We start from the raw sequence: 26,079 nt of genomic DNA on the forward strand, positions 1-26,079 counted from the left end.
GAATTCATTAATTAAGCCAGTGTTTTGCCCTGGATGTCTGTGAATGAGGGGTAAGGTTGGAATTGTTGGTCAGAGTTACAGAGAATGGAAATAGCATGGCACCAACTGCATGGAGTTGAGAGATGCTTGCGTAAAATGCAGAATCAGGAGGACTTATGGATGGCAGCCTCCTCCCTTCTTTTTTGTTTGGTCCTCAAGATGGCTGCTGTAACCTGTGGGAAGAAGGACCTCTAGCATGAGGAGATGAACCATGTTTCTGTGATGGGGAAGATGTCAGCTTGTAACAGATGATTAGGCCTGTGATGGCTGGTCCGTGGGGTATTGCAGTGTAAACATGAGTTGTAATATGTGTTCTGTAGTGTGGTGGTGTGTGGTAACCAGTGGGAAAGGTACAAGGTTGGATCTGTATTTTGTGCGATTGCTATTTAAGTGTTTGGGTCGCTTAGGTCTGGGTATGACTGGTGAGCAGCAGTATGGTTCTGGGTGGCACAGATGATTATGTAATAACTTGCAAGTTTCTGTGGGACAGGGGTTCTGGTCCATGCCCCTTCCTGGTCTTAACAGAGTCATACAGGCAGTGCTCTGGTTAGTGCCTGTATGTTGCTGGGGATGCCTGGAAGCCAGGACTTCCTGAATAGTTTAATGAAGTAGGGAGAAGGCAGGAAGTAATGTCACTTACTGTGCAGATGGATGATGGGAAAGGAAGTCCTCTTGTCTGCCTGCTTCTTTCATAGACGGTTAGTGACAAATCAATGAAGGCACTTCCTACCAAGATGGATGATGATAAATTGGTAAAATCCTGCATATTTTAGTATATAGGGGACAAGAAAACAGGTTGACCTGTATTTTTTAAAGTTGGACAGCTTGGAATATTTCCAACTAATATGCAGGTTAGGCTAGTGTAGCCAACTTGGGCCAAATACCACATGGAAGTTAGCGATGTCAATCAAACTGAAATCAACCAAGTCACACTTCCCCATCTCTTAATCCATTATTAGAGATTCCGTTTCACATTGTACTTTTCCTGATGTCCGGGATGTTCCATTGATACCTGCAATAGAAAACCCTTTTTCTTTTCTTCTAATCAGAATAGCATAATTTCTCATAAATCTGGACCACAAAATATCCTACTACCACAATCTATGAGAAGGATGCTATAGAGAGTTTATCTTATGCAGTTAGAATCTTTAGCAGAAAATGAAATTGGTTTTCCTCAGGCTCTTGGAATGAAGAGATGCCCGACTTGGGTGTGCCTCCTAAGGCTGAGCATACATGTTTCCCTCTTAGTGGGGACACTGCTGTACAAAATGCCCTGCCTGACCATAGTAAAAAACAAGTTAATTTTTCCTATGCTGTTAATATCCTTCAGAACAAAGAGGCTCCATAATATGTCGTATCTGCATAGGTCCTTCCCTGACTCTGTATATTATCACCAATGCAGTAGCGGCCACGATTGTTGAGCAGACCTCCTTTTTTTCTTCTGAATGCCTATTTTTCTATTGATCATCAATTTGTAGCAGGTTGTCACTTAGAAATTATTGTGGTAAGGCAATTGGCAACCGTAGATGAGGCATCCTTCATGTATACCCAGACACTATGATAAAATGCTGCTGATGCTGCCTCCTCAGTCCAAGCCATTTTATTTTGGCACAAATGATGCATGTAATGATATCCTTGGACCCTTGGTTCAGAATTAAGAGACAGCTATGAGCTGCTTGCATAGTCTGCCTTCACCCTAGTTCTGCTTTGAACTTCTCAGTGAAGACATCTGCTCTGAGCAGCATCAGGATTGGCTACAGGGCAGGCTGGGAGCCTGTGCCTGCAGTGACCAGGAAAGAGGAGCGAGCCGCAACTGGTATTACCACAAATATTGCCTGCAGAAACCGCAAGTAAATGCAGTTACTCATGACTTGCAAAACACATATACAGCTCATGTTTACAAGTTCAGAACTGCCCTGATTTGCAAATGTAGAGTAGACATCTGTTGTTTTCTAATCTAATTTGCTAATGGGGGGCACTTTTATTGTGGAGCCTGGGCCTGTTTTCTGTCCCTGTTCGACCTTGCTGACTCATTCCAATGACAGAAACATATTGCCCAGACCTGATGGAATTTACCACCTCAAATAAGCAGGCTTGCCGTGCACCTCCAATTGTAACATATATGGGAGATAGTGGTCTCTTTGACAGGAAATTTAATGCCAGTCCTAAATAGTGAGCTACTGAATGAAATGTTTCATTTACAGTACTTTTACATCTTTATTTACGACAGGATTAATTACAAACCACCTGTTTTAATGAATAATTTCTGTAGTGCCAGGTGGTAATCCCCAATTGGGCATTAATTTGGGTAGTAAAATTACTCCTGTTTATAAAGGCATTACCACCAGTGGTCACTAGATTACCACCAGCAGTCACTAGATTACCATCAGCATTCCCCTTTATGTGAATGAATATTGGTTAGTACTGGTGGAATTTAATCCCGAAAATAGCTCTAGCGTGATCTGTCAGGAGGCCCCACGCATAAACATCTTTCAAAATGTAAAGTTTTATCTATGCATTGTCGAGTCATAATGTACAGATGTTTTGTTCTGCCTGCTGTCTCTGCCCTGTGACATGGTACTATATGACAACACATAGTATATTTACTATGGGTTGCCCATGTTGTTGTTGACTTGTTAATCAGGCAACACTAATAATCTCATCCAGTAAACCGATCTGTCATCAGTTGTTGTATATGTATATATATATATGGCTGTTCTTTTTTACCACATTTCCAGCCCTACTAGACGCATTTTATTTGTAGTAGTCCCAGATCTGATGCCCATTTTAGGCCCGCTAATTGTTGTTGTAGTTTGGCAGTGATTGCTTGTCCCCGAAAATTCACCTCAATTGTGGCAAGAGGTTCATAGGCAACCTTGTGTCCTCTTGCTTGTTATTGGCATCACCCCGTGGTTGCCTGCTTGCAACTCCGCACCCAGATATAAACACATACCTAAATACACAAAATATATGTACACGTCATGTGTACTTTGTCCTGACTCCGAGATACTCCTGTTTGCACCCTGACCAACAAAACTCTACCTCCAGACGCCCAGGATGGATCGTCTGACGTACCAGTTGACCATCGCGAATGAGTGGGATTTGGAGGAAGGGCAGGCCTCTACCCGAGATTCTTGGTCTGGGAGAGCCACGAAGAGCCCACCGGTGGGCTATGAAGATCCATGCGGTGAGAGCAACATTGCACGGATTCAGGAAGCTTCAGTTGAATACACTGAAAAGTTTGACGTGTTTAAGAAGGAGACATTTCACACCTTTAGTAATGTTGGGTCTTGTGCATAGGACAAACGGCAGCACTCTCTGCCCCTTGACCAATGTGTAAAGTGAAAAGGGTAGCGAGCACAGGGCATGGGCGCAGTGTTAGGCTAGACCTGGGCAACGACCATGCCATTTCCACGATGCTCACTGGGAATAGCTACACAGATTAACGGAGACCTGGGCATGGCTACAGTGCATGAACTCTAAATGTAGGGTTGCTTGGTTTTTATAGCAGAAATTACGGTAACCCTGTAAATTACATGTTTTATCCAATCAAGGCCAGAAAGTATACTATATCGCCTCATAAAGCAGAGTTTTGTACTAACGTTTTCAATTTGTATTTTCTTGCTTCAAAGTAGAGGTTATTCATTATGCAAGTTTAGTACTTCGTGAAGGTTGGATTTAAAAAAAAAGTGTGTGTGTGTATATATATATATATATATATATATATATATGCAGAATATCACAACTTTGTACACTTTTGTCTTGAGTAAAATTATAATAAAAAATGTATGTTACATACCTACAAAGTAGGATTGCGACACTGCAATAGTGGCATGTGACTCCATGGCAAATTTTAAATTCCTATTTGCGTTATTAATACAAACTTTTGACTAAAGCTCGCTAAGACTCCTGGGATGCGTATGTGACTACATGTTCTTTAGGTCAAGCCTGCAGGCAGCGCACATGCGCTGTCACTATGGTGATTATTTATTGGATCTGGAAAAAAAAACTCTACAAAAAGGGGCTTTTAGCCTGCCCATCGCTTACCATTTCCTAGCACCGTTATTATACTTGTTTGCTGCTTCTAATTTGGCAGCCCAGGGGATGCCGCCATTTCCTTGCCACGCTGTGGAGCTCCGTGCTTAATTTGAGCCAGTGGTTTCCCATGCCGGGCACCAGCACTTATTTTTGAGGGCCGCCACTTATTTTTGTGCCCCAAGCATTTACTGCGAACAAAAGACACGTATGGAAAAGATGGTGAATGAGAAAAACGACAAAGCGTCACACACGGAGAAAGCTGCAAGAGTGAGCTGAAGTGGCAGGGAGTGGCTGTAAATGGATTGAAGAGGCCCAAGATGGCTTTAGGATTACGTTGCCTCCATATTCTGTGCTCACACATTGCATTGCAGCAGCTGTGTGTTTCAAAGGAGAGCTCTGGGCACCGGCACGTTTTTATTTACAAATTAAGCACTTGTGGAGCATGACCTTAGTACGGATTAATTTAACTTAATTAGTTTCCCTCCACCCCTCTTGCTGTGATTGAGGTTGTAGTTGCATTTTTTTACATTTCTTTAAAAGCACATATTCGAACCAATTATGTGATGCTTTACTTGAGCATCTGTTACACTTACACAACTTCAATTTTTATTTTTAAGGCAGGGGAGATGAAGTGATTTGCTCAGAATTACAGACTATTGAGGTTCCTCAGTTCCAGAGTAGTTGTCCCGTCCGCCTGTACTGGCCATAGTGCCACATCCTTCCTATTGGTCGAGACCTGTTGGCTTTGCTAATGTTTGTTATATAGTGCTATGATTTTCTCTTGAAGCACCTTCCAATGTATTTAAGTAGTCCCCAGATTTGTGATGTTTTCAACTCCCACCGAAATCATTGTTTATTCATGAAAGAAACATGTAACTTGTGTTTTATGTAGCAAATGTTGCAGCATGTATGGCTGTACTGTAAATAAAAAGCGTCCCTATTCCTCGGTGTTGCCTGTGGTGTCAACCTGGGAAAGAAGAAATAAAGTGCTGTCCTTTATGGAATCAAAATGGTGCCAGTCCGGTTACACGTCATCTGTGAAAGTGGCACTTCCGCCGTCTACATACACATGTATATCATGTGCACGAAGTAGCCCCAGCCACAGATTGCTTTTTTTTACGCAGTGTGGGGATGCAGCATTTCTTGTGTTCACTTTTTGTTTATTTATCATTTGTCATACAGTGCCACCATTTGGGAATGGTCCCACAGCAGGAATAACATAAAACCATCCCATTCGTTTACCTTTCTTGGTAGAGCCTTTGGCTTTTAATGACCTTACAATGGGAGCTCGAACTTCTTAACAGTTGTAGTGGGAGTATCGCTGGACGCCCTGCTCTTCGTTTGCGGATAAGGAACAGATGATAAGTTCACTTACTTCACACCTAGCATTAAGGACCCTTTCAACAGTTCTAGTCTTTGCTGGTTGTTATGCAGTTGAAGTCATTAAGCAAAGATTGTGAGACCTACACACACACCACATTGAACAGTAAGAAAATAGCAAACTAAAGCTTCTGTTGTGACGAGCATTTTGTCTGCCAGGGGACTCCTCTTTGGGTGTGGGGGGGGGAGACACACACACACACACACTCACACACACACACACTTTCTCTTTCTTTCTCTTTCTCTCTCTTTCTTTCTCTTTCTTTCTCTCTCTTTCTCTCTCTTTCTCGGAAAGGACTTGTTTGTCGAGCCAAACTGGTGTCAAAGTGCCATGTTGATAAACAAGATGGCCTTGTGACAGACCCTTGAACGGCTTGACCTGTGCCCATGTGCGGAACATATGTTCAAGGACCTGGATGGAGCTGGAGTGAGAAGGCGTGCGTGCCTGGTAGGATTCTGAGTATATAGTAAGGTCTGCCATAGATCAGGGACCTCCAAGCCTTGCAGTTAGAAAGGGGTTGATTTGAATGTTTACTTTTATATAGATTGAAGAAGAGTGGAGCTAAATATGTGATATTGCAATTCTTCCTGAGACTAGGAATGTTTCACAACATAAAGGGCATACATTTTTAGCAAAGGGTTGATCATCAAACTAGAGCTCCTCTCGAAAGGTAGAACCATGGAGCACAATCAGTTAAATAAAAATCCGGCAAAATGCAAAGGTTAGTTTTGAGTGCATAGAAATGAGTTGAGAATATTGTTAACTTGACTTAAAAAAATGCTTCAAGCGAACACTGAATGTAGCGGTGTTGATGTGTGCAACGCCCAACCTCAGCTTGGTTTGGGGTTATTTTTTTCGACTCCCTTATGGTTTCGGTTGCTAAAGGCATTCTTTCCAAGACTACACAGTCACATCAGGCTGGCTGGCGAATCGGTCGCTGTCCGATTTGAAGTTACACCTCAGTGAAATAAGAAATAAGTAACCGATGAGCAGACGGAGGAATTTCCCAGAGCTCTCCTGGTGACTAGTTAAACAATGCCGCAGAGGTTCAGCTGCATTCTTCATCTCTGCATGGCCGAGCACGCCCAGACGTACCCCTCAAGAAGGCGGTCTGCACGTGACGAGATTATGTGGAATTCCCGCGCTTTCAGCGACCATCCCAAGGCCTGCCGGCACATGTCTGTTCACCACATCCCTTCTAGGAGGAGGAGCCCTCCACGCTGATGTCCACAGGGCCGTCCGAAAAACAGAAGGACAGCGTGGCTTTAGGTGGCAGACTGTGGGTGTTTCTCGGAGAAGGGAGAGCAGACAATCCTTTGAGCGTGATTCCAAGTTGTAGTAGTTTGGCAATTTAGTATGTGATGTGTATTGAGCAAAACCTTCTCGACATGAGGACGTAGAGGGAGCATGTTTAATTAATGCAAGTTACCGCAGCTGCCGCGTCGTGGCAGATGTTAATTCCAGGAAAGCCCCAAAAATCCAGGTATTCAAAATATGGGTACACGCTGTCGTACCATTTTAGCCTTGGCAGTGCTAATAAAATGCTCCTTGCATAATTTAAAATTACTAGAATAACGTGGAAGGCAATAGGAAATACTAACCGGTTTCGAACAAAGACTATGAAGTTGTTTCTTTGAAGCATTTTAGTGGTTGATTTTTTTGCTGCATGAAGTGTACCTCTACATTTCAATGTATTCTTTTTATTTATGAGTACTTAAAAGTTTGCAAACGCTGATAAATGGAATGTCCTGATATGCACTATGTTAACTCTCTCCATCTGTTTTACAGCGTTGGAAGGCTCCTGGAAAGCAACACCCTATGTCATCGCCTCCTTCCTGGCTGTATCAAATTCAAGGCATTTGGTATGTTTTTATAGTTTTGGTTTGTAAAGCGCAACAAATGCCCCCTTTTTAACAGGTTTAATAGATTTTTCAAACATACACAGAAACAAAAGACGCATGTTTAGGATAGTAGTCTCCAGTAAGCAGGCATGGAAAGGGCATCAGTCCGAAGTGCTAATTTACCACTGCAAATAATAAGGGTTCAGGGATGACCACTGACCCATTGCGGATAGTTGAGTTTAAATACAGTCAGCAATTTTTGCACAACGGTAGATCCCGACCGCAAGTGGATCGTGTCACATTTGCTGCAGTAAAACAACTGGGACAGAGGGATAAGTTGGGCGGCAGATGTGGTGAGGGGATGGGTTCAGACTCTTGAATGCGTGGCAGATAGGATATAGGGGAGGGATCAGAAAGCAGTGATAATGCAATGATTCATCAGATAGGAGTGTAGGCTAACATCCAGTAATTCCATGCACTATAAGGGTCCAGAGGTGTAGATACAACAGTGGCAGGAACCTTACAAGGAGAGATGGGAGGGAACTTCTCGATTGGTGCCCAAAACCATGCTAGTAACTGATCCCATAGGCGGGCAGTGGGGCAGCAGCTCAGGCCCTAGCTTCCTCTCTGTGAAGCATCGCCTGCACAGCATGCCACTGCAGCTACCAGGGGTGGGGGGGTGTGGGGGCCAGGGGGTAGGGAGGGGTACGGGCATAGGAGGTGGCTGGGGGTGTTTGTACTTTTCCCAGCATTATGATGGAGCATTTTCATAGGACAAGGCAAAGTCAATGAAGAGAGCCAGAGTTCACAGTTTTTTCATTTTTTTCTGGTGCTTATAGATTCCTAGTTTACCCACCTCCCAAGTGTCAAGAAGTGGGCCTTTTGTGGTTGAGACAGTTGTCCAAAGGACATCTTGCCAAAACTGTGTGACCTGTAGACAGTAACAACATATGCTGGGGTTCAGCTGCTGCAGCCTGGCACCAAGAGCACACTTCTGGGGCTGTTGAGAAAACGAGGCCAGTGAACCAACCTTTTTAGCTGGATTGCAAGAAAGTACTTTTCGAAATTGGGAGCCCCCAGGCCTCCTACCTCTCTTGGCAATTGTAGCTTAGCGATGGCTACTCTGTGCCTACTACGATGCCAGACAAAATCACTAAGCAGTTGATGTAGATCTCTGAATATTGATTGGAGCAGTAATATTGTTAGAGCGATTAAATGATACGGCAGGTTGGAGAGCATGACCATTTTTGCTAAAGCTGTTCTCTCTGTTACAGAAAGTGGGGGGGGGGTTCAAAAAGGCAACCTGTGCCCAAAGGGAGAACACCGTTCTGGTCTGATAACCCTCCAAGAGGTCAGGGTCTGTGTCTTAGACATTAATGCCCAAATAGAGGAAGGAGCGGTCCTCCCATTGCAGGGGCTCTCCACCCATAACCACTGTGGTGTAGGGGGCTTATGCGTCCAACAGGTAGATGCAGGACTTCATCCAGCTCACTTGGAGCTCTAAAAGGTCCCCGAAAGTGGTCAAGAGACTGGCTAGGCTAGAGAGATCCATGGTAAGATATTTGATGTAAAAGAGGACATTGGCCATGTAGAGGAAGAGAATGTTGGTGCGGTCCGGCAAGGGATACCCCACGTGCCTCCGATATGGCGGGTATGTGCGGCTAGTGGCTCCACCGCCATTGCAAATAGCAATGGGGACGGGGCACCCCTGGAGGGTGCGTCTTCCCTCGGGATGGCGCAGGAAATGAGTCCCTCACCGATATGGATCAAGCACCGAAGGCTCTACATAGAGCAGCTGGATGAAGTTAATGGTCTGTTTCCCAAATCCATAACGGTGCTGCACCACAAATAATTATTCCCAGCCCATCGAGTTGAAGGCATTTTCCAAGTCCAGTACCAGGGTTTCGACTGCCGTCATCCAGGGCACGCCCCCTCTGGGAGCTGAAAAAAGCTTTGAATATTGAGTGCCATATTGCAGCCCTAGTTAAAGCCACCCTGATTACCATGTACCAACCGATTCATAACCTGTTGAATTCTGGAAGCCAAGAATTTCGTGAGAATCTTATAAGGGGCAGTAAGATGATGGCTTAAGGGTGTCTTTTCCAAGATTCAGCAGGGAGACCAGGAGTGCTTCACTCAAGGTCTTTGGGAGGCAGCTCGATTCTAATATGGACTCGTACAGTTTTGTCAAATGAGGGGCCATGACTGCTATATCCTGCTTATAGAACTTGGGTGGGAGTACATTGGTCCCTGTAGTTCTTCCAGTTTCCATCTCCTTTATCACCTCTCTAATCTCTGCTACCATTAGGCGTGAATCTCTTGCCTCTCAATCGCGGAGAGGACCGGTAGATGAGCTATGTTTAGAAATCAGTGAACTTCTGCCGCAATGACGGTTGGGGGGGGTGGTTTGTGGGGTGGATTGTACAGCGAAGTATAGAACGACACAAATACCTCAAGTATATCTCACTGGAAAATAATCACACCATCCACCTGGCGGTGTTGGGCTATTGGGGGAAGTTGCTATGTCTGATCAACCAGGCCAGTAGTTGGCCAGATTCCCCTCCTTTAAAAGGGATTTGGCAATATATGCTGAGTACTCCAAGCACTAATTGAAGCATTCAATCCACAAAACACCATATTGAATTTTAGATTGGTTCAATTTTTGGAAATCTATTCCGGTAAAATAACATCTGCTGAAACAAGCCTGTGATAGGGAGGGTGCAAATAGAGACAAAATCCATCTACTCTGAGTAAACACATCAAGGAAAGAAAGGTATTTTGGTAACATCGCTGGTCACACAGCTAGATCGCATGAAGTCTTGCACCAGTAACCGGAGTCAAGCAGGAGTAATTCAAATTTGTAGAATGTATTTAGCTCTTCTCAGTTTTATAAATTTATGTAATATGTGTTTCAGTGTATTAAAATGGTTCTGTCAAATTTTATGTTGAAGGATTACTTTTATGGTTTTAATTAACTAATAACATAAACATTCTCTCTTTCTCCAAGCATCATATAAGCTTGAGTTTCTGTCCCTCCTGATCCTGGAGTGACGTTAAGAGGGGACACTGTCCCCGGTCCTCAATCACCAGTCGTCCCATAGTAACGTACTCTTGTTACACCTGGTTTAGGACATCCAACATGGTGTAGCATTCAGCCAAGTGGTGAGGATACAGGCACCTAGAAGAACCACCTTAAAAGCTTCCCACTTCATAGCTGGGGAGGTGTTCGACCTTTCATTGAGGTCAATATAATCCACTATCTGATTTGAGAACTGGCCTTAAATATGTGGTCCACCATAGGTAAGGGTTGTAATTTCCACATGGTGCACCCCGCCCAATCCCACCGCAGACCCATCAATAGAGTGTTATGATCAAATATTTCTCTGGCCAGGTAGTCATGATCATGGACTGGAGTGCAGTACGAATAGAGTTGAGTGCTCAGGTTAAGGTGGCACCAAGCATCACAGAGCAAACTGTGGTGAAGCCAGGCCATCAGGCTACATGCACTTGCCGTCAGAGAGGCCGGAGGAAGTGAAGGGTGGGAACGATTTAGGATAGGATCCAGGACACAATTAAAGTCACACCCCCCACCAAAGTCCCATTGTAGGTGGGCCCAGCTTGCCAAATGGGTTGAGAGGCAGTGAAAAAAGGTTGATTGAACAAGTACACTCCACGATACTCCACTCTGATACTCTACTACATTAAACTCTACTCCACTCTGACACTCTACTCCACTCTACAACACTATTCCACTATATGGTGCTCTGCTCCACTCCCTCTGTGCCCACTTCATGGCACTTAACTTCAATCTATTTTGTGACACACTACTCTACTCTACTCTGACACTCTATGCCACTCTACTGTATGTCACTGGACACTACATCTTCTCCACTTTTTGCCACGCCACTCTATGCCATTCCACTCTCCTCCACTATTCCACTCTGACAGTCTACTCTGTTCTACATCATTCTACTCTACAGCACTCTACTCAACTTATCAGCATCTATGCCACTCCACTCTACAACCCTCCAGTCTCCTCTGCACCACTGCACTCTCCTCTTCCCCACTCCACAACACTCTGCCTCTCCATTCTGACACACTGTGTTTACTCCACGCCACTCACCTCCACTCACCTCCACTCACCTCCACTCACCTCCACTCACCTCCACTCACCTCCACTCACCTCCACTCACCTCCACTCTCCTCCACTCTCCTCCACTCTCCTCCACTCTCCTCCAATCTCCTCCAATCTGACGCTCACCTCCCTTCACAACACTCTACACCATTCCACCCGCTGCTACTCCATGACACTTTACTTCACTCCTCTCAATGGCACTCAATTCTACTGTACACCACTCTGCACCATTCTACAACTCTCTGTGCCACTCTATAGTGCTCCAATTTATTCCGCTTTACAACATTCAGCGCCACTCTCCTTTACCCCACTAATTTTAATCCATGCTGAACTGCTGCCCCTGGGGTACAACATGGCTAAAACATATTGGCATAGCCAGTACCTCTTGAACTGGCGAGTCCGGTTGGCTTTGTGAATGCTGGTTTACCATTGAAGTGGTATTTTCAGTAGCTTGTTGTATTCACAAGTGATAACGTATAAATTAGTTACTTTGACAATGTTAAGTAAAATCACTAAAGATTTAACATAAAATAAACAAATGCTCATTTTAGGTATGGTAACTAGTTCTACAAAGTTTGTGTAAGTCCCCTGTGACTGGCCCTGACCTGGCCAGTAATAATATTTATTATTCAGACACAATTTAAGTAGTAAAGATATTCATCCAACATACTTCATCAGAATATGATGCTTCGAGACAGGTTTTGTGCCCTTACAGAGGATGCTCACGCCTTACTCTGTTACTTTCCATCTACATTCTGTTCCTGCAGGCTTATGTGAACCAGACTCCATATACTTTAGCAGTGGTTTTAATAATGTAATGGTACCAATAGTCGAAAACATCCCAACAGGAGACGGTAGAGCTTTTCTATTACAGTTCAAGCTGGATTCAAGCCTACCGCCCTGTTTTCAGAGGTGCTCAAAATTCATTTTATCTGTTTTAAACAGAGCGTCAGTAAAATCTTGGACATGGTTCCAAAATTAACCCTGTCAGAAAATAAAAACTTGTGGGAGGCTCACCTGAATACAGTGCATTGTGCGAGATTTCATGGTCTTGATGGATTTTGTGACTTCTTAGTAAGGCACCTCCGGACATTCTTCCAACTATCATTATTTGGAAATTGAACATAATTGTTCCCCGGCCTATTTTTGTAAATACTATCAAAGTGAATAAAAAATATGAGAGACCTAGACTCCATTTTAACTGAAATCTCTTCTACATGCCAAATTTAGTGTGTGGTTCCGATTAAACCTACCTAGACACCACCTTGTTCAGTTCACTAATTTGGCCAAGCCTTTGCTATGACTATAAAAATGGTTATTTGGACCAAGAAACAGAATGACCGAAAATCTGTAGTTATGTACTGGGTAACTGGAATAATGCATAACAATTTATGTGGCAGGGCTTATGAATTATGTGGCCTGTATAGGCACATTATGTGGTATGTTAAGCAGGTGAAGGAAGATTATGCAACACGTTCCATGGCATTGTCTATCGACGTTGACATTTTAACGCACTGCTACAAAAATAATTCCTGTGCTATAAAATCCAAATGTTTTGTAAGAAACAAAACTGTATCCACATTCAGCAGACCATGTTCGTAAACACCAACGATTAATAGATTTGTCTTGCGTGGAAGCATAGGATGTACCGTTTTTAAAACAAGGTCCTCCCCACTTTCCAGAGTCAAACATTTTGTGTAAAACACACTCAAATGGCACAGAAGGCAAGCCTATACCTACCTTCAATTTGTAGTAACAGGTTTGCTTAATTTATTCTGCATGTCTATGTACCAAAGCATGCCTGGAGATTTGAGTTCACACTGTAGCCTCTTGAAGCTCCACTGTCCTTGGCTCGGTTTACGTCCCACATACATACATGCATACATACGTACATACATGTGGCCATCCAAAAACTTCTCTGTAGCACAGTTTTGTACATTTCAGTTATTATGCACTTGTCTCACTTGATGGCACTTTGTTAATAACAAAAAAACATGCACCCTTACAAGGAGAAACATAATTTTGGGTCTCTTTTAGACTGTCTGAGTTCCTGTTAAAAAGCGTGTTCTTCGAGAATAGTGTCTGTGAAGTGAACATGATTTGGTGAGAATAATGAAAAAAAACAAGTCATGGTCTGGGCGAAATTATTCTTTCCACTCTGTTAAAAGTACATGTAAGTGTTTAAGATTTCTGTTTTGTTTTGAGACAGAAGCCCTCCCCTAGTTCATAAAAAGGGGATGTTCACACTGTCTGAATTACATTGTCCTTTCCTCAAATGCTTCATTGCAGAAAGGAACAGACCAGTTAACTTTCGCACCGTCTGGTTCTGCATTGCACCACACTTAATCTTGTTAACATTTGCAAATTATGGAGCAGTGGATGTAGTACGTGGTGAGTGCAGAAGATCCATGGTTATATGGCAAATGCACCATTTCACTGTTCCTGTGGACCTAATTATTTGTTTCTAGGGGCGAGCACAAAGCGCTCCATCCCCTGTAGTAATCTTTCTTTGGGCTTCCAACCACGCCCATGTCATGTCAGTCACTTTCATTGGTTCGTGGGCTTGCCTTTTAAAATCCGCTTGCTTTCATTTGTGAAAGGCATGCATACGTCATGCCTTTTCCGGTGTTTAGCCCACCTACACAGCACCGGTAAACTACTGAAAACATACGGGGCTCATGTTTTCAGCATGGTTTCTGGACTACTTTATCAGTTTATTTTCCACAGAGCGCGATCGCGCTCTGGTTTACATAGCACGATTGTGCTTGGTTTTTCCATTTTTAATTTCAGCACGATCACCCCGCATTTTACATAGTTCGATTGCGCTGCATTTTTTTTCTTTTAATTTGTGTGGCAAGAAAAGTCTGGTTAGGAGTTTACAACGCTAATAGCTGTAACTCGAGCAAATGCGAGACCCATTGCATTGAAAATGCTTGTTTAGACTCTGTTGGCAACTTTTTCATTTTGGGGTTATTTTCCTTGGCTTGTGGTCTAGTGGTCGTGAGAGTCCTCAAAGAGGGGAAAGTCTCGCTCGACTTCCTCAGGCAGCACTGAACACATCTCCAATAACCTGGCTGCCGTTCCGCTGGCATGACTTGCCGCATGTTTAGCAAGAGGGAGGGAAATCCCGTGGGAACAACTATTCCTGGATTCCATTGCAGGAGAAAGTCTTGTAAAGAAATAACACTCACTTTGAATACTCCCAGAAAAGAAGTACTGCTCATTGAAGGCAATAATTCAACCCGAAATATGTGTTGTAATTCCAATAATCAAACAACGTGTTTTAGATATAAAATTAGATCCATCTAGTTGCTGAAAGAGATAATCCTTTAATAAATGTAATCTTTTACGAAATATTTAAATTAAATCATATGTTGAGTAAATCGTAAATCCCCGGCCTGGACACAAGTTGTAGTACTGAATTTCAGTGACCACTACTGGACTTTGTCAGGAATGTTGGCCTGAAAGTGGAGGTTAATTTTAATAAAACAAGGGAATAAAAAATAATATGACAGGGTAACTCTGGACATTGAAGGCCAGCTTCACAAAGAAATGAACAAAACCACGCCCGTAGTTTTGCACCTTTTTTTTTACAGTATTGATTTGCTTTCATTTCTGGAATTTTCAGTTTACCAGGAGTATGCCTGGTCAGCTGCAGTGTGAGGACATTTCCACATGCCTAATACAATGTTATAATGCATAAAAAATGTATGTTTTTGCTAGGTGTTCCCTGCCTTTTCCAACCTTGGCAAAAATGTAGTCAGGCTCTTGACTGGAGCAAATCGATTTACAAGTGCACATTCCCATTTTGCAAAATTGCGAAGGCAGGGATGCCTTTGAGTAAGACCCTGAGCGGTGTGGAGCCATGGACAGCTAATGGCTCTGCATCACCCATCTTGCGCCCACCTGCCTGATAATTTACTGTTTTTACATTATGCTATCATTGTCATAAAAAAATATGAGGATAAGCAACTTCAGTAGAGGCCTAAACTTAGCCTTTTGTCTGTAAAGTTTTATCATAAAGTCCCGCCTGTAGAATTGCACCACTGTTACATCAAGGAGGTGGTGCTGAGGAAGGAAAAATTCCCAGAGGATGATGGTGCAGCACACTTCAAATTATATTACTTGGCCGCCCAACTACAATGCTAGATGGTGCTCACACAAATTATACAGGAATCCCTCTGGACAGAAAGTAGCAGGGTGCATTGAATTACCTACTGGTATTATAGAGTCTGATTGAGAGTGGCCCCGACTGTATGAACTTCCCTGAGATGCTGAAAAAGGTGTTTACAAAAAACTGCTGAGCATTGACCTACCCACACCATACCTTTGGTGTGGCTTTCAAGACCTCAGGGACTCTACGCAGCCAGACAATTTACCAACTAGCAACTGTAGTTGACTGTTACTCCCAGGGCACGATAAAACCCGTTCAGAAATTGATAGAGGGAGATTGTGTTCCATCGAGACGATTCCTACAATATGGGGCATCGAGGACCGCCTTCCATACGGTATGAGGCCTACGAGAGAATGAACTTAAGGACCATGAACCATAAACTCAAGAACTAACAAACTCCTGCATTAAATGCACCCAGTTACATTTTACATAGGACTTGCCTAGCTCCTAGGGCGATAAGATGAATGAGACGGCGCTTTTAACATGTCATAGTTGCTCGCATGAAGATACTGGGTAGTAACACATGATTAGGGACTGTTCAAACGTAGACCAAAGCCACAAAGGGTTTAAAGACCACCTGTCAGCAGCCTCGGGGGGGACTGGATTCTACACTCCAAAGGGCTGTTTGTTCGGTCGCTTTCCCCACTGGAAGGCCAAGAAGACAGGCGCTACATTTATGAGTCTGGCTCTTTTATTGCGAAAAGAGCTATTGGGATTTCTTGAAAATCCACCACAGTTGTCTCTTTTTGAAACTGTGTAGCAAACAATCCTCTAGGAACACCAAATGTGCGTTTTTTTAAATATAATAGTGTTAACCTGTGCCTTTAAGTTTGGTTGGGCCGGTAGTGCCCAACGCAGTTCTTGAAGGTTTGTATATGGTTGTTTAATCAGATAGTTAAATGGCTACATAAATGGCTACATAAATGGTTACATACTCCTATGTATTATATCGCTGTGGTCTCTATGTATTGCCATTTATGTGGCGTAAAGCTAGCTGGAGCGGAGCAGAGGCTACACACCACTTGGTGATTGACACACATGTACCATATTTATCACTGCAGAATGCACATATTTTTTTGTTTTTACCAATTTACAATTTTAAAGACAAGCAGACTAACTGACCAACCCAGAATCACATAATTATCAATCGAGTGGCAGAGCCAAGATTAGAACACATGTCCCCAGTTTCCAGTTCGGCAGTTTAGCATAGATGACGAATGTCCTGTTCGGAGCATGTAATATATTTGTATGATTAAATCTCGCTGTGGCATGGTCTTGTGTTGCATGTAAAATGACATGCTGCTGTAACATTTCGAAGCACCATCACTGGTGTGGTTGGACCCATGGCTGGTTCATGTGAAAGGCATGACTTCATTATTCGATCATAATGCTTTGGATTCCCTGTTCACCATTCACGTAAAATGCTTGGTTTTCAAGTGTTACATTCAGCAGATATGCATTCCTTCTATAATTGGTGTTTATTTGGGCCCAATGCTATTGCTATTCTGTCTCTTTGTGGAAAACTCCTCTTGTTAGCGGGTGCTGCTGAACTGATGCTAGAAACATATGGTTAAGGCGTAGCTAGGTTTGTTGACTTAAAACAATGTCTTGCATCATGTATGCAAACACTCCAGCTGTTACATATTGAATTCACTAGAATTTTCTCCTCTTCCTCCATTGAATCTCCCCAGGACAAGGATCTGTGGAAAAGAAAAAAAAAAACTTTTCAAGTATTAATAATTTTCTTATGTAAAACTGTCCCCTTGGAGGGTGACCGCTACTTTTTTTTAATCAGCGGAATGTTTCTTCAACATTCTGCTAGCACATGAAAGAGTTTCCAATAGGATCTTTCAATACCAAAAATTCAGTGTATACCTCTACATGAAAGGAGCAATCTTCACCAGCACATTTTGTGATAGTAATTGTGCTTGGAACTAATTATAGTGCAAAAACAGAATTTTGCCACGGTTTTATGTAGTGGAGATTTAGTGGACAAATGATTTTTATTATCTGCATCTACAAATAAGGAAATACCAGCACATTTGCCACTAGCCTCCTATTACTTACAGGTATTTTTAGTAGCACATCAAAAAATGTTCCTTTTAAGTAAGCACCTGCATTAGTCTGTTCATCTCTGTTAACTGCCAGTTGGAGAAGACCTGAACAGTGCAGCATCTGTGGAATTTAGGGCCTCATTATGAGTTCGGGGGATGGGATAACCCATCCGCCGAACTTCTAACAGGGTGATTGCCGCCAAGCTGGCTACCTCCCTGCCGGGCCCATTACAACTTTCCTGCTGGGCGGAAACCAAGGTTTCCGCCGGTCAGCTCAGCAGGAAAGAGGCGGCATCATTTTTGCTGGCTTGTAATCTAGCTGGTGGCAATGCTGCTGCCTGCTGGGTGCACCAGCACACTCGCAATGCTCACTGTCTGCACAGCAGAAAGTGAACATTGCAAGAGTGCTGGGCAGGGGGACTCCTGCACTGGCCATGCCAAGTGCATGGTCAGTGCAGGAGCATTCCGGTGGACCCCTGCACCTGTTCTCTGCCAGCCTTTTCATGCGGGGTACCCCCATGAAAAGGCTGGTGCAGAACCAGATCATAATCAGCAGGGCAGCTCTATACTCAGTGCTGCCCTGGCTTATTCCAACCTCCGCCACCGTCAGCCTGTCAGGATCACTGATCTGGCAGAGATGGCGGTCTGACCATCGTAATGTGGCGGTCGGACTGCCACAGCAGCGCTGGTTCTGATCGCGACCGCAAGATTGGTGATCCTGTCATCACTGCGGGCGTCTTAATCAGGCCTTTAGTCTTGGATTGCTGACAACTTCAAAAAGTGTTAAAAATAATGTAAAAGTACTGAGTGGCAGTTTTATTGTTGAAGTCGGCATAAAAGGAATAAGGAGGAAATAGGTATGTGCACCTAATTGCCAATTTCAGTTCACTGAAGAAACTAAAGAGTTAATTGATGAGCTTATTATATTGGTAATTGATTTTTTTCTCCCTTGATTAAAAATGGAATGTAGCAAAATTCTTTAAAAAATCAACACACGGCGTGGAGTATTACAATGCCATTCAAATTTGGTACTAGGTGGAAAGTTCGGGAAATGGGCACCTTGCAAATGTTCCCTAAAGGGCACGCCACTGTATGTATTTTATTTCATTGATGAATGTGTGCACTGCAGAACAACCTCTTATGTGCAGCCAATCCCTTTATATACATAAAGGATATACACACAGTAAAATATGGATTACAGCTGCTGAGGTACAGTTTATTTAAACAATGGCGAGATAAATTGTTACTAGAATAGAGTTCACAAGTAGGTGATGGCAATAGTATAGCAAGTGAAGTTTAAAAGTATGTGAGGTGTAGGAAAATCAAGCCAAGAGTTGAATATATAAAAGATCGGTGGAGAAGTAGAGGGTCTTAATTTCCAGGTTATGGACCAGGGTGATTGGTCCAGTCGTAAATGAAGGTGAAGACTGTTTCAGAGATCAGGGTCAAACTTGTGTTTTTTCTTGTCTTATCATTTTCTTTTGAAGTTATTGTGCGTGAGGTGAGAACAGCTAGAGGAGGATATAATGTCCACTAAATATTCTGGTTTGTTGTGTGGATGGTATTTCAGGTTATTAAAGAGTACTGGATGGTTTCTAAGTAGGTTCGTAAATGTAGGACATCATTTATCAACAGTACCTTGAGTTCAGTTGTCTCACATAGATGTATAGATGTAGGTTGAAGTCTCGTTCAGATAAAAATGCCCTGCAAGTGTTCTTTAAAGGGCGACTTTCTTGGGAGCAAGGAAGTGGGCTCTGGAATTCAATACTTTATAGGTAGAAAGGTATTTGGATGAGTACTTCTAAAAGAATTACCATTTGTTGCACAGTATAAAGGCTAACTAAGTAAGGAATGCTCTAGTGATGCGCAAGTGGTATGAAAGTCTGAAGGGAGACTTATTGATAGGTCATCAAAGGCTGCCAGATGGTCAAGAATTCAAGAAAGCAGTGGTCTTCTTCACTTGTGATTTAAATCAAAATTCTGCAGCATCACTGTCTCTGCACAGCACCAAAGATGAACCTATGTTTTGTGTGCCTGTTCAAGGTTCTTTTATGTAGACAATGGTTTTGATGAGTTCATATCTCTTTATACAACCTTGCCAAAGAAAGTGAGGCAGTTGTTAGGCCAGAAGTTGGGCAGGCGTGCAGGGTTCGTCTGTGTTCGGAAGATAGAGAAGATCTATCCAGATTTCAGAGAAAAAAAGAAAGATGACCATGCAGAAGCATGCAGTTCGGGGACAAGGGCCTTTATGGAGTGGGTGATGGGGTGTTTCAAAGTGAAATTATGCAGTGTTTTTCCTACCTTTAACTACAAGTTTGAATTAACTGTTCGATTCAGTGATGGTATAGGTAAAGTAGTCTGATTTGGCTCTGCCGAGAAATGGTTGCAAAGAGTTTATGTGACTTTGGGGGAAAAAATGAGTTATTCGGGACGACTGGTAAAGGTTCAAGATTTTCTTGTGTTCTTGGTGAGATTGCTGTGGAGTTTAGTTCTAGTGCATGTCTTTTAGTTTTGAGCCTGTCAAAGTGCATTTGGTTTTGATGTGACCTGTATGATGCAGGAGGAGAATATTTTTTGTGGGCTTGTCTAGGTCTGATTTTCCAGTTTGTGGGGTTTTGAATGTGAAGTGTAGAAAGTTCCTGACAAGTGCAGATGTTTGGGATCATTTGCCAGAATAAAGGCACCAAGTATGTGTTGGAAATGGAGACTGAAGAGATGAGGTTGACAACTCTGTTAGGAAATATTTGGCATTGCCAGGGCTGAGGAGTGTTCAATGTGGTCAAGTGTGGCTGAACAGTTATAGTATAATGTAATATAATTTATTATATTATAACTAGACGTTAGCAGAACTTACTGAGTTACATGAAAATTCAGCAAGATTCTGCGGGATTCCAAATACAGGCAGAATTAGGCAAGTTGTGCAGCTCATTCTGATTTTTTTTTTTATTTTTTTTTTTTTTTTTTTTAAGCCGTGGGAGCTTGTTCTCCACTTACAAATCAGTGTGAATGGCACGGTGTTCCACATGGTGCTGCTTCCCACGTTGATTTTGCTGCTGCTCAGGTAGATGTTCTACTTGAGCAGCAGCTTTTTGACTGTGAACAGTCGCGGCTTTGTGTTGGAGCCTCATGCGAGAAAACTCTGCCTTGCGTCAGTTGTCAGAATTTGGCCAGAACTCCATGTTATGTGGTCAAAGCTCCGCCGACTCCACCAGCGGAGCGGTATTTATCGCTCATCCCTAAGTACAATATGATATGATATATTATATGATACGATATACTATAATGCAATATAATGTTTCATGCATTATCATGTTTAATTCAATATAATGTAAAAGAATGGCTTTTCATATAACGTTCTGTGATGTTGTCCTGTTACTTAAAAACCTTTCTGGTAAAAAGTTAGTTGACCATTATAAATGGCGTTATGTACTCAAATTTCAGTTAATGGCGATTAAATGTTATATTGGTGTATTATCTTGTCTCTTGGCTTCAGCTGTTATGTTTTTAAACCAGTTTAGCATCCTTTGTTAGACATCCATAGCTGTTTACCAAACACCCATACGCCACAACTCTGTTCAGTGAAAATGGTTTGCAACTGGCCAACTAATCCGTCCTTCAGGCATTTCGTTCAGTAACACTCAGGTGTTTTTTTTCTCTTAAAAGATTCACAGCTGTAGTTTTAGAACTCTGGAGATCTGACAGTTCCCAGTAACTAATTCACTACATAAACAGTACATTACTAAACATAATGTGTGTGCCACCCTGTCAATATAATACAAAGATGATACATAAGTCTCCCAAAAAATTGAGTTGGATTGCAGTTCTGCAATTTCTTCTTCTGCAATGTAACATTCTCATGAGAACATACGTGCTTGTCCTATGACTTGGGAGATCATTTAATTTCCAAAAAGGAACTTTGGTGCAAGTGATTAAAAACTTGGATCATGTCATTGATGCTATAAATGAGTAAAGTGTATACTAAGCCCCCCTACCTGTTTTTTTCTCTTCATCTCAATAAATTGTTGTATTGCTTCTAATTGTGTTAATGATTGTTTGAATCAGTTGACCTTTGACTGCTGAAAAGATCAGGAAAAAACCTGATAGATGTTAACATCACCTGTGCTAGTTTCCAAGTATGCTTGTACATTTCCAGTTCACCAGCATGCGGAGCACCATCAAGTCAAATACTTTATAAACTCTGAGATGTCTTTGAGATGCTAGGTTACTGTGGTCAACAGCTTTGTAACCCCTGTGATTTACCATGTCTAAAAAAAATATATACATATTATAAATAAAACTAAAATGGACCCTTAAGTTGGTCAAGTACTGTAAAACATAATTTCCTGTGATGTCCTAAGAGTGAAAGCAAAATAGGTTGTGTTTCAATATCACTATGGTCTTTCAAATTATGCCACTGAATTAAATTTAATTGTCTGGCCCTGACCTGTGGTAGCTTGCCAAATATTGGGGCATGTGTTTCCCATACACCCTCTAAAATCCACAAGATATGTTCTGATAAACATTCTTAGTGCTATGACTGCCAGTGATTGAAGACTTTAATTTCTTGTTTCATTTCCAGAGAAAAGCCAAGGACGCTGGACGTCTTTGCTCATCTCTCTCTGGTGGGGTACTCTTGATGCCCAAACCTCAATTGAGTTTTTGTTTCAACATTTGCAAAGTCCTTTGCTTGTAGAAATCCAATAATACCTAAGTATTGCCATGATATGCTGAGCTGTGTCAGAGATTAACTCCTGAGATAGGCCGTTGTCTGAGAATGCTCACCATCTAAACTAAAGAGATTAAATATCCATATCAACCTTTTCTATTTGTTCAATATTTTGAAGCTTTTGAATTGTTGTGCTTTAAACCTTTTGAACTGATTACAGATCCTAAAATATTTTTTCTTCAACTTGTATCTCAATGGTAGGCAAACCATTCCACAAGTCAGCCTACCTGGTACACTCTTCCCCACCTTGTTCACAACTATATTCTTTCAGATGCTCCTGTATATCTCTATACCTGCTCTGTTTGTTGCAGCAGTTGTTCATGTGGATAGATTTGAAGCGTCTACGATTTAGTTTATCATGGCTGGTTATGGTTCTCTTGATCTGAGTTGATCTGTTTCTTGGGAGGTCTGTGATGTGTCACAACCCATTTGTTTTTAGAGTTGGTGCCATACAATAAAGTTTCTATTTGACCTGTGTCTTAATGGGACTTTCATTCTTTTTCTTAATTTATTCCTTCCTTTATACAAAGTTGCACATTTGTTACCCAGAGCTCAACCGAAATTCCGATGTGTTTGTCGAATTGATACCACCTACGAATGACATTTATTTTCCAAGCCCCCAGTGTGTCTCTAATCGGAGCCAGACCAGTTAACCTTTGCATGATAAACATTTTCACAAAATTCTTTCTGAGTGGCTCTTCTGTCTGATACACAGTCAAAACCCTGTGTACTTAATTTTCAGTTTTCTTAGCTTTGTGGTGCAAATGGTCAATTTTCTAATAAGTAGCACACACCAAAGTTTGTGCATGCATCCATTCTCAGTTATTCTCTTTTCCCCATAAACTTTGATATTCCAGGTTGTCAGCAGGCCCTCAAACACTCTTTAGTGACTCTTTTGTGTTACTTTTATGGGTTTGTTTTGCCATAATATTTTCATATTGTTTCTTCTCAATTTGTATCTTTCTGTTGCTGACTTTTACTTTCATTTCACATAATCCTCAAATGCCCAACAGCTCTAAGAAAAATATGCTATGACTGCCTCAAATTGCCCTATCATTTTAGTGCATATCAATACTATCATATTATCTCCTTGTTCCCCTACCTTACAAAAAAGTCTCCTGGTTGATTGGCTCAAAACATTTTTAGATCTTGCATACCAGACACCTTTGCGTTGTCCGAAAGCGAAGCCTGATGTGGACCATGCCATGATCTTAGCAGGAATATAGTCTGCCTATTGCTTACCATTGGTTGGCTTTGTCACTGTAAATTGACTGTCAGTTGTTTGCTTATTCAATGGCTTGCCTTTATTTCTTGTGCTTGTCCCTCTACTTCGGCATATACTTTGAACCATCCTTTTGATTGGCTGACTTGTATTGTTCCATTGCTCACATTTATGGAATACTTTATTCTTTTTCACTAAGCACTCCAGGAGAGGTCATGTGTTTTCTTGTTCTCTCTTGGTTGCTGTTTGCTTATTACACCCCACTGGCCCCCTATTCACCAGCCTTACCACCCATTCATCGGTTTTTCTGCTCACCATCACTGTCATTTGGAATTTTTTATTTACATTTTTACCTTAATGGGAGAAGCACAGCAGCTATTGTTTGCTGCTGACTGCTCTGCATTCTACTTTATTTAGGTACCTCCATTGCTCCTTCACCCCGGTGACTTCTTGTCTCTCCTACACCCTCATCTCTAGAAGTCATTAAAATATTTTTTTTTATTTTAGGATTTTGGAATGGGCCCTTTCCGAAATCTGAAAAGTGCTTATATGCAAATAAGTTTATATATATTTTTTTCAATTTCCCGATGTACGTAGTACATTAGATCAATAAAAAATAAAAAAAGAATTTAAAAAAATCATTTCGTAGGTCTGTGCATATGTGGTGACATAAGCAAGTACAGGGTCCATGCCATTCCTTATTTTTATTTTTTTTCAATGCTTCACATCACCAGCAAAAAGCATTGGCAAAGCAATCTACTAACATACAGGTCCAGATAGTGGGTGCAAAGTGTGCAGCCAGCAACTGTTTTGTGACCTGTCTGTAATGTTACAATGTGACCTATGTATTAACTGGCTACATGGCTGATTTTCCATTCACAGAGGGGCAAATACTGATCTGCCTAGCTAATCCCATTTAAGCCAAATGTAGCCTATTACAGGGGATTGCAAATAACAAACATTGAAATGTTGGCCTGGAAGGAACAGCAGATTTCTAAAACTGGAAACTTTTTTTTTGTAGCCTGTGTGCCTTAAAAGAACCAGTGCTTCTTAAAAAAAAAATGAATTCCATTTGGGAAGACATTGAAGGTAGCCGAGGGGACACCGTCTATTACTTCCTTTCTCCTTTTCATCCCCATAGATGCCGAACACGATTCCCAAAGAGGAAGATGTCCAACATGGAGAGCTTCCCCTTTGTGAATCATTTGCTGCCTTCTTTGGGGCTTTTCAATGGTTGTGAGAGCAAGTTGTGGTAAAATAATCATTGATAAATCTCCTTGTTAAACACAATTACTTTTAACTAGCTTTTATTTTTACAAAAAACTATAACAACACATACAAATAAGACCTAAGTTCGTTAACTTCAGTAACATGTACATTTTCTGTAGGATTACAGACCATGTTCTCGATGGTGTATTAATGCTAAATAGTCTGCTGCATGCTGACGTTATGTAAATATTGTGAAACATATGGAAAACCCCAAAAACAAATGCGCTCACCAGAGTTCCAATAGGACTGGTTCTTTCAGGCAGAAGTTGTGCGACTGGAGTTGGAAAGACTTGGTAAATAAATAATCTTTATTGTTTAGTTAATAAAAACCATAACAATCATCTTATAATACAACATATTTAAAGATAAAACATCTCTAAAATTCTATAAAAGTCCGTAAATTCCTTGGCCATGAAACCATGCAAGGATCTAAAATCAGTTTCTTAATTCTAAGATGCAAAAAAGCGTGTGATTAAGTATGCATCCCGGATGGCAGGTTTACGTCTTTGGTGTGTGCAGTCAAGAATTTGATAAATTTGCATATTGATTGTGCATTATTAGGATCAAACATTGACATCACCGCTGACCGACAGGAACGTGTCCCATTTCTCATAAAAAGCGGTTTTAATAGTTGTCTGCGGGCTTCCTTTTAGGCTGGACAAATACAAATCAGGTGAACCATATCTTCTTTCGGGCCTTTGCATAGCCTGCAGGAAGTCTCTCCTCCATTCTTCCACAATGGTTGATCCGCTCTAGTAGGAGATGCTCCCAAACACAGAGTCAAGAAGCGATGCTTGATGTGTAGTGCGAAGGTTTCGGCCAGGTATTGTGATGGGGCCATGGTGGTATAAGTGTGCATTACCAGCCAGGCGTGTGAGCGTTGCGCAAGTTTAGCTTTATCATCTAGAAGAGATTGGATAATTATTTCCTTTTTTATTGCTCGACACAAAAGGGAATACGACATGTTGGAATCCCATAGGTACTTTGTTTTCGTCTCTTGCTAGGAGTTGTTCAGGTATCTGTTGTATACTGAATTAGGATTGCCGTTTACTGAACTCCATAGTGCCGCTACTAGCGGGCTGTCAGTGTTTGTTTTTACTTATTTTATACCAGATCTTTATTGTGTGGGCCTTCCTGTCGAGCTGCTGTTGTGTTAGACCAAATTCCAGCCTTATCTGTGCAGGGGAAGCAGATCGAGGA

At 41.9% G+C, this 26,079-nt stretch overlaps 1 protein-coding gene across 4 annotated transcripts in view; it reads left to right on the top strand.

The window, feature by feature from the left end:
- The window catches only part of PRKCD (protein kinase C delta), a 315,192-nt gene that overhangs the window by 135,045 nt on the left and 154,068 nt on the right, over nt 1–26,079 (top strand). For all 4 annotated transcript variants that reach the window (XM_069206388.1, XM_069206389.1, XM_069206390.1 and 1 more), the window contains exon 3: nt 7,247–7,320. The gene's annotated coding sequence lies outside the window, so the exon portion shown is untranslated. The remainder of the gene's footprint in view (nt 1–7,246; nt 7,321–26,079) is intronic.

The sequence above is a fragment of the Pleurodeles waltl genome, chromosome 9 (genome assembly GCF_031143425.1).
Source record: "Pleurodeles waltl isolate 20211129_DDA chromosome 9, aPleWal1.hap1.20221129, whole genome shotgun sequence".
Classification (NCBI taxonomy): Eukaryota; Metazoa; Chordata; class Amphibia; order Caudata; family Salamandridae; genus Pleurodeles; species Pleurodeles waltl.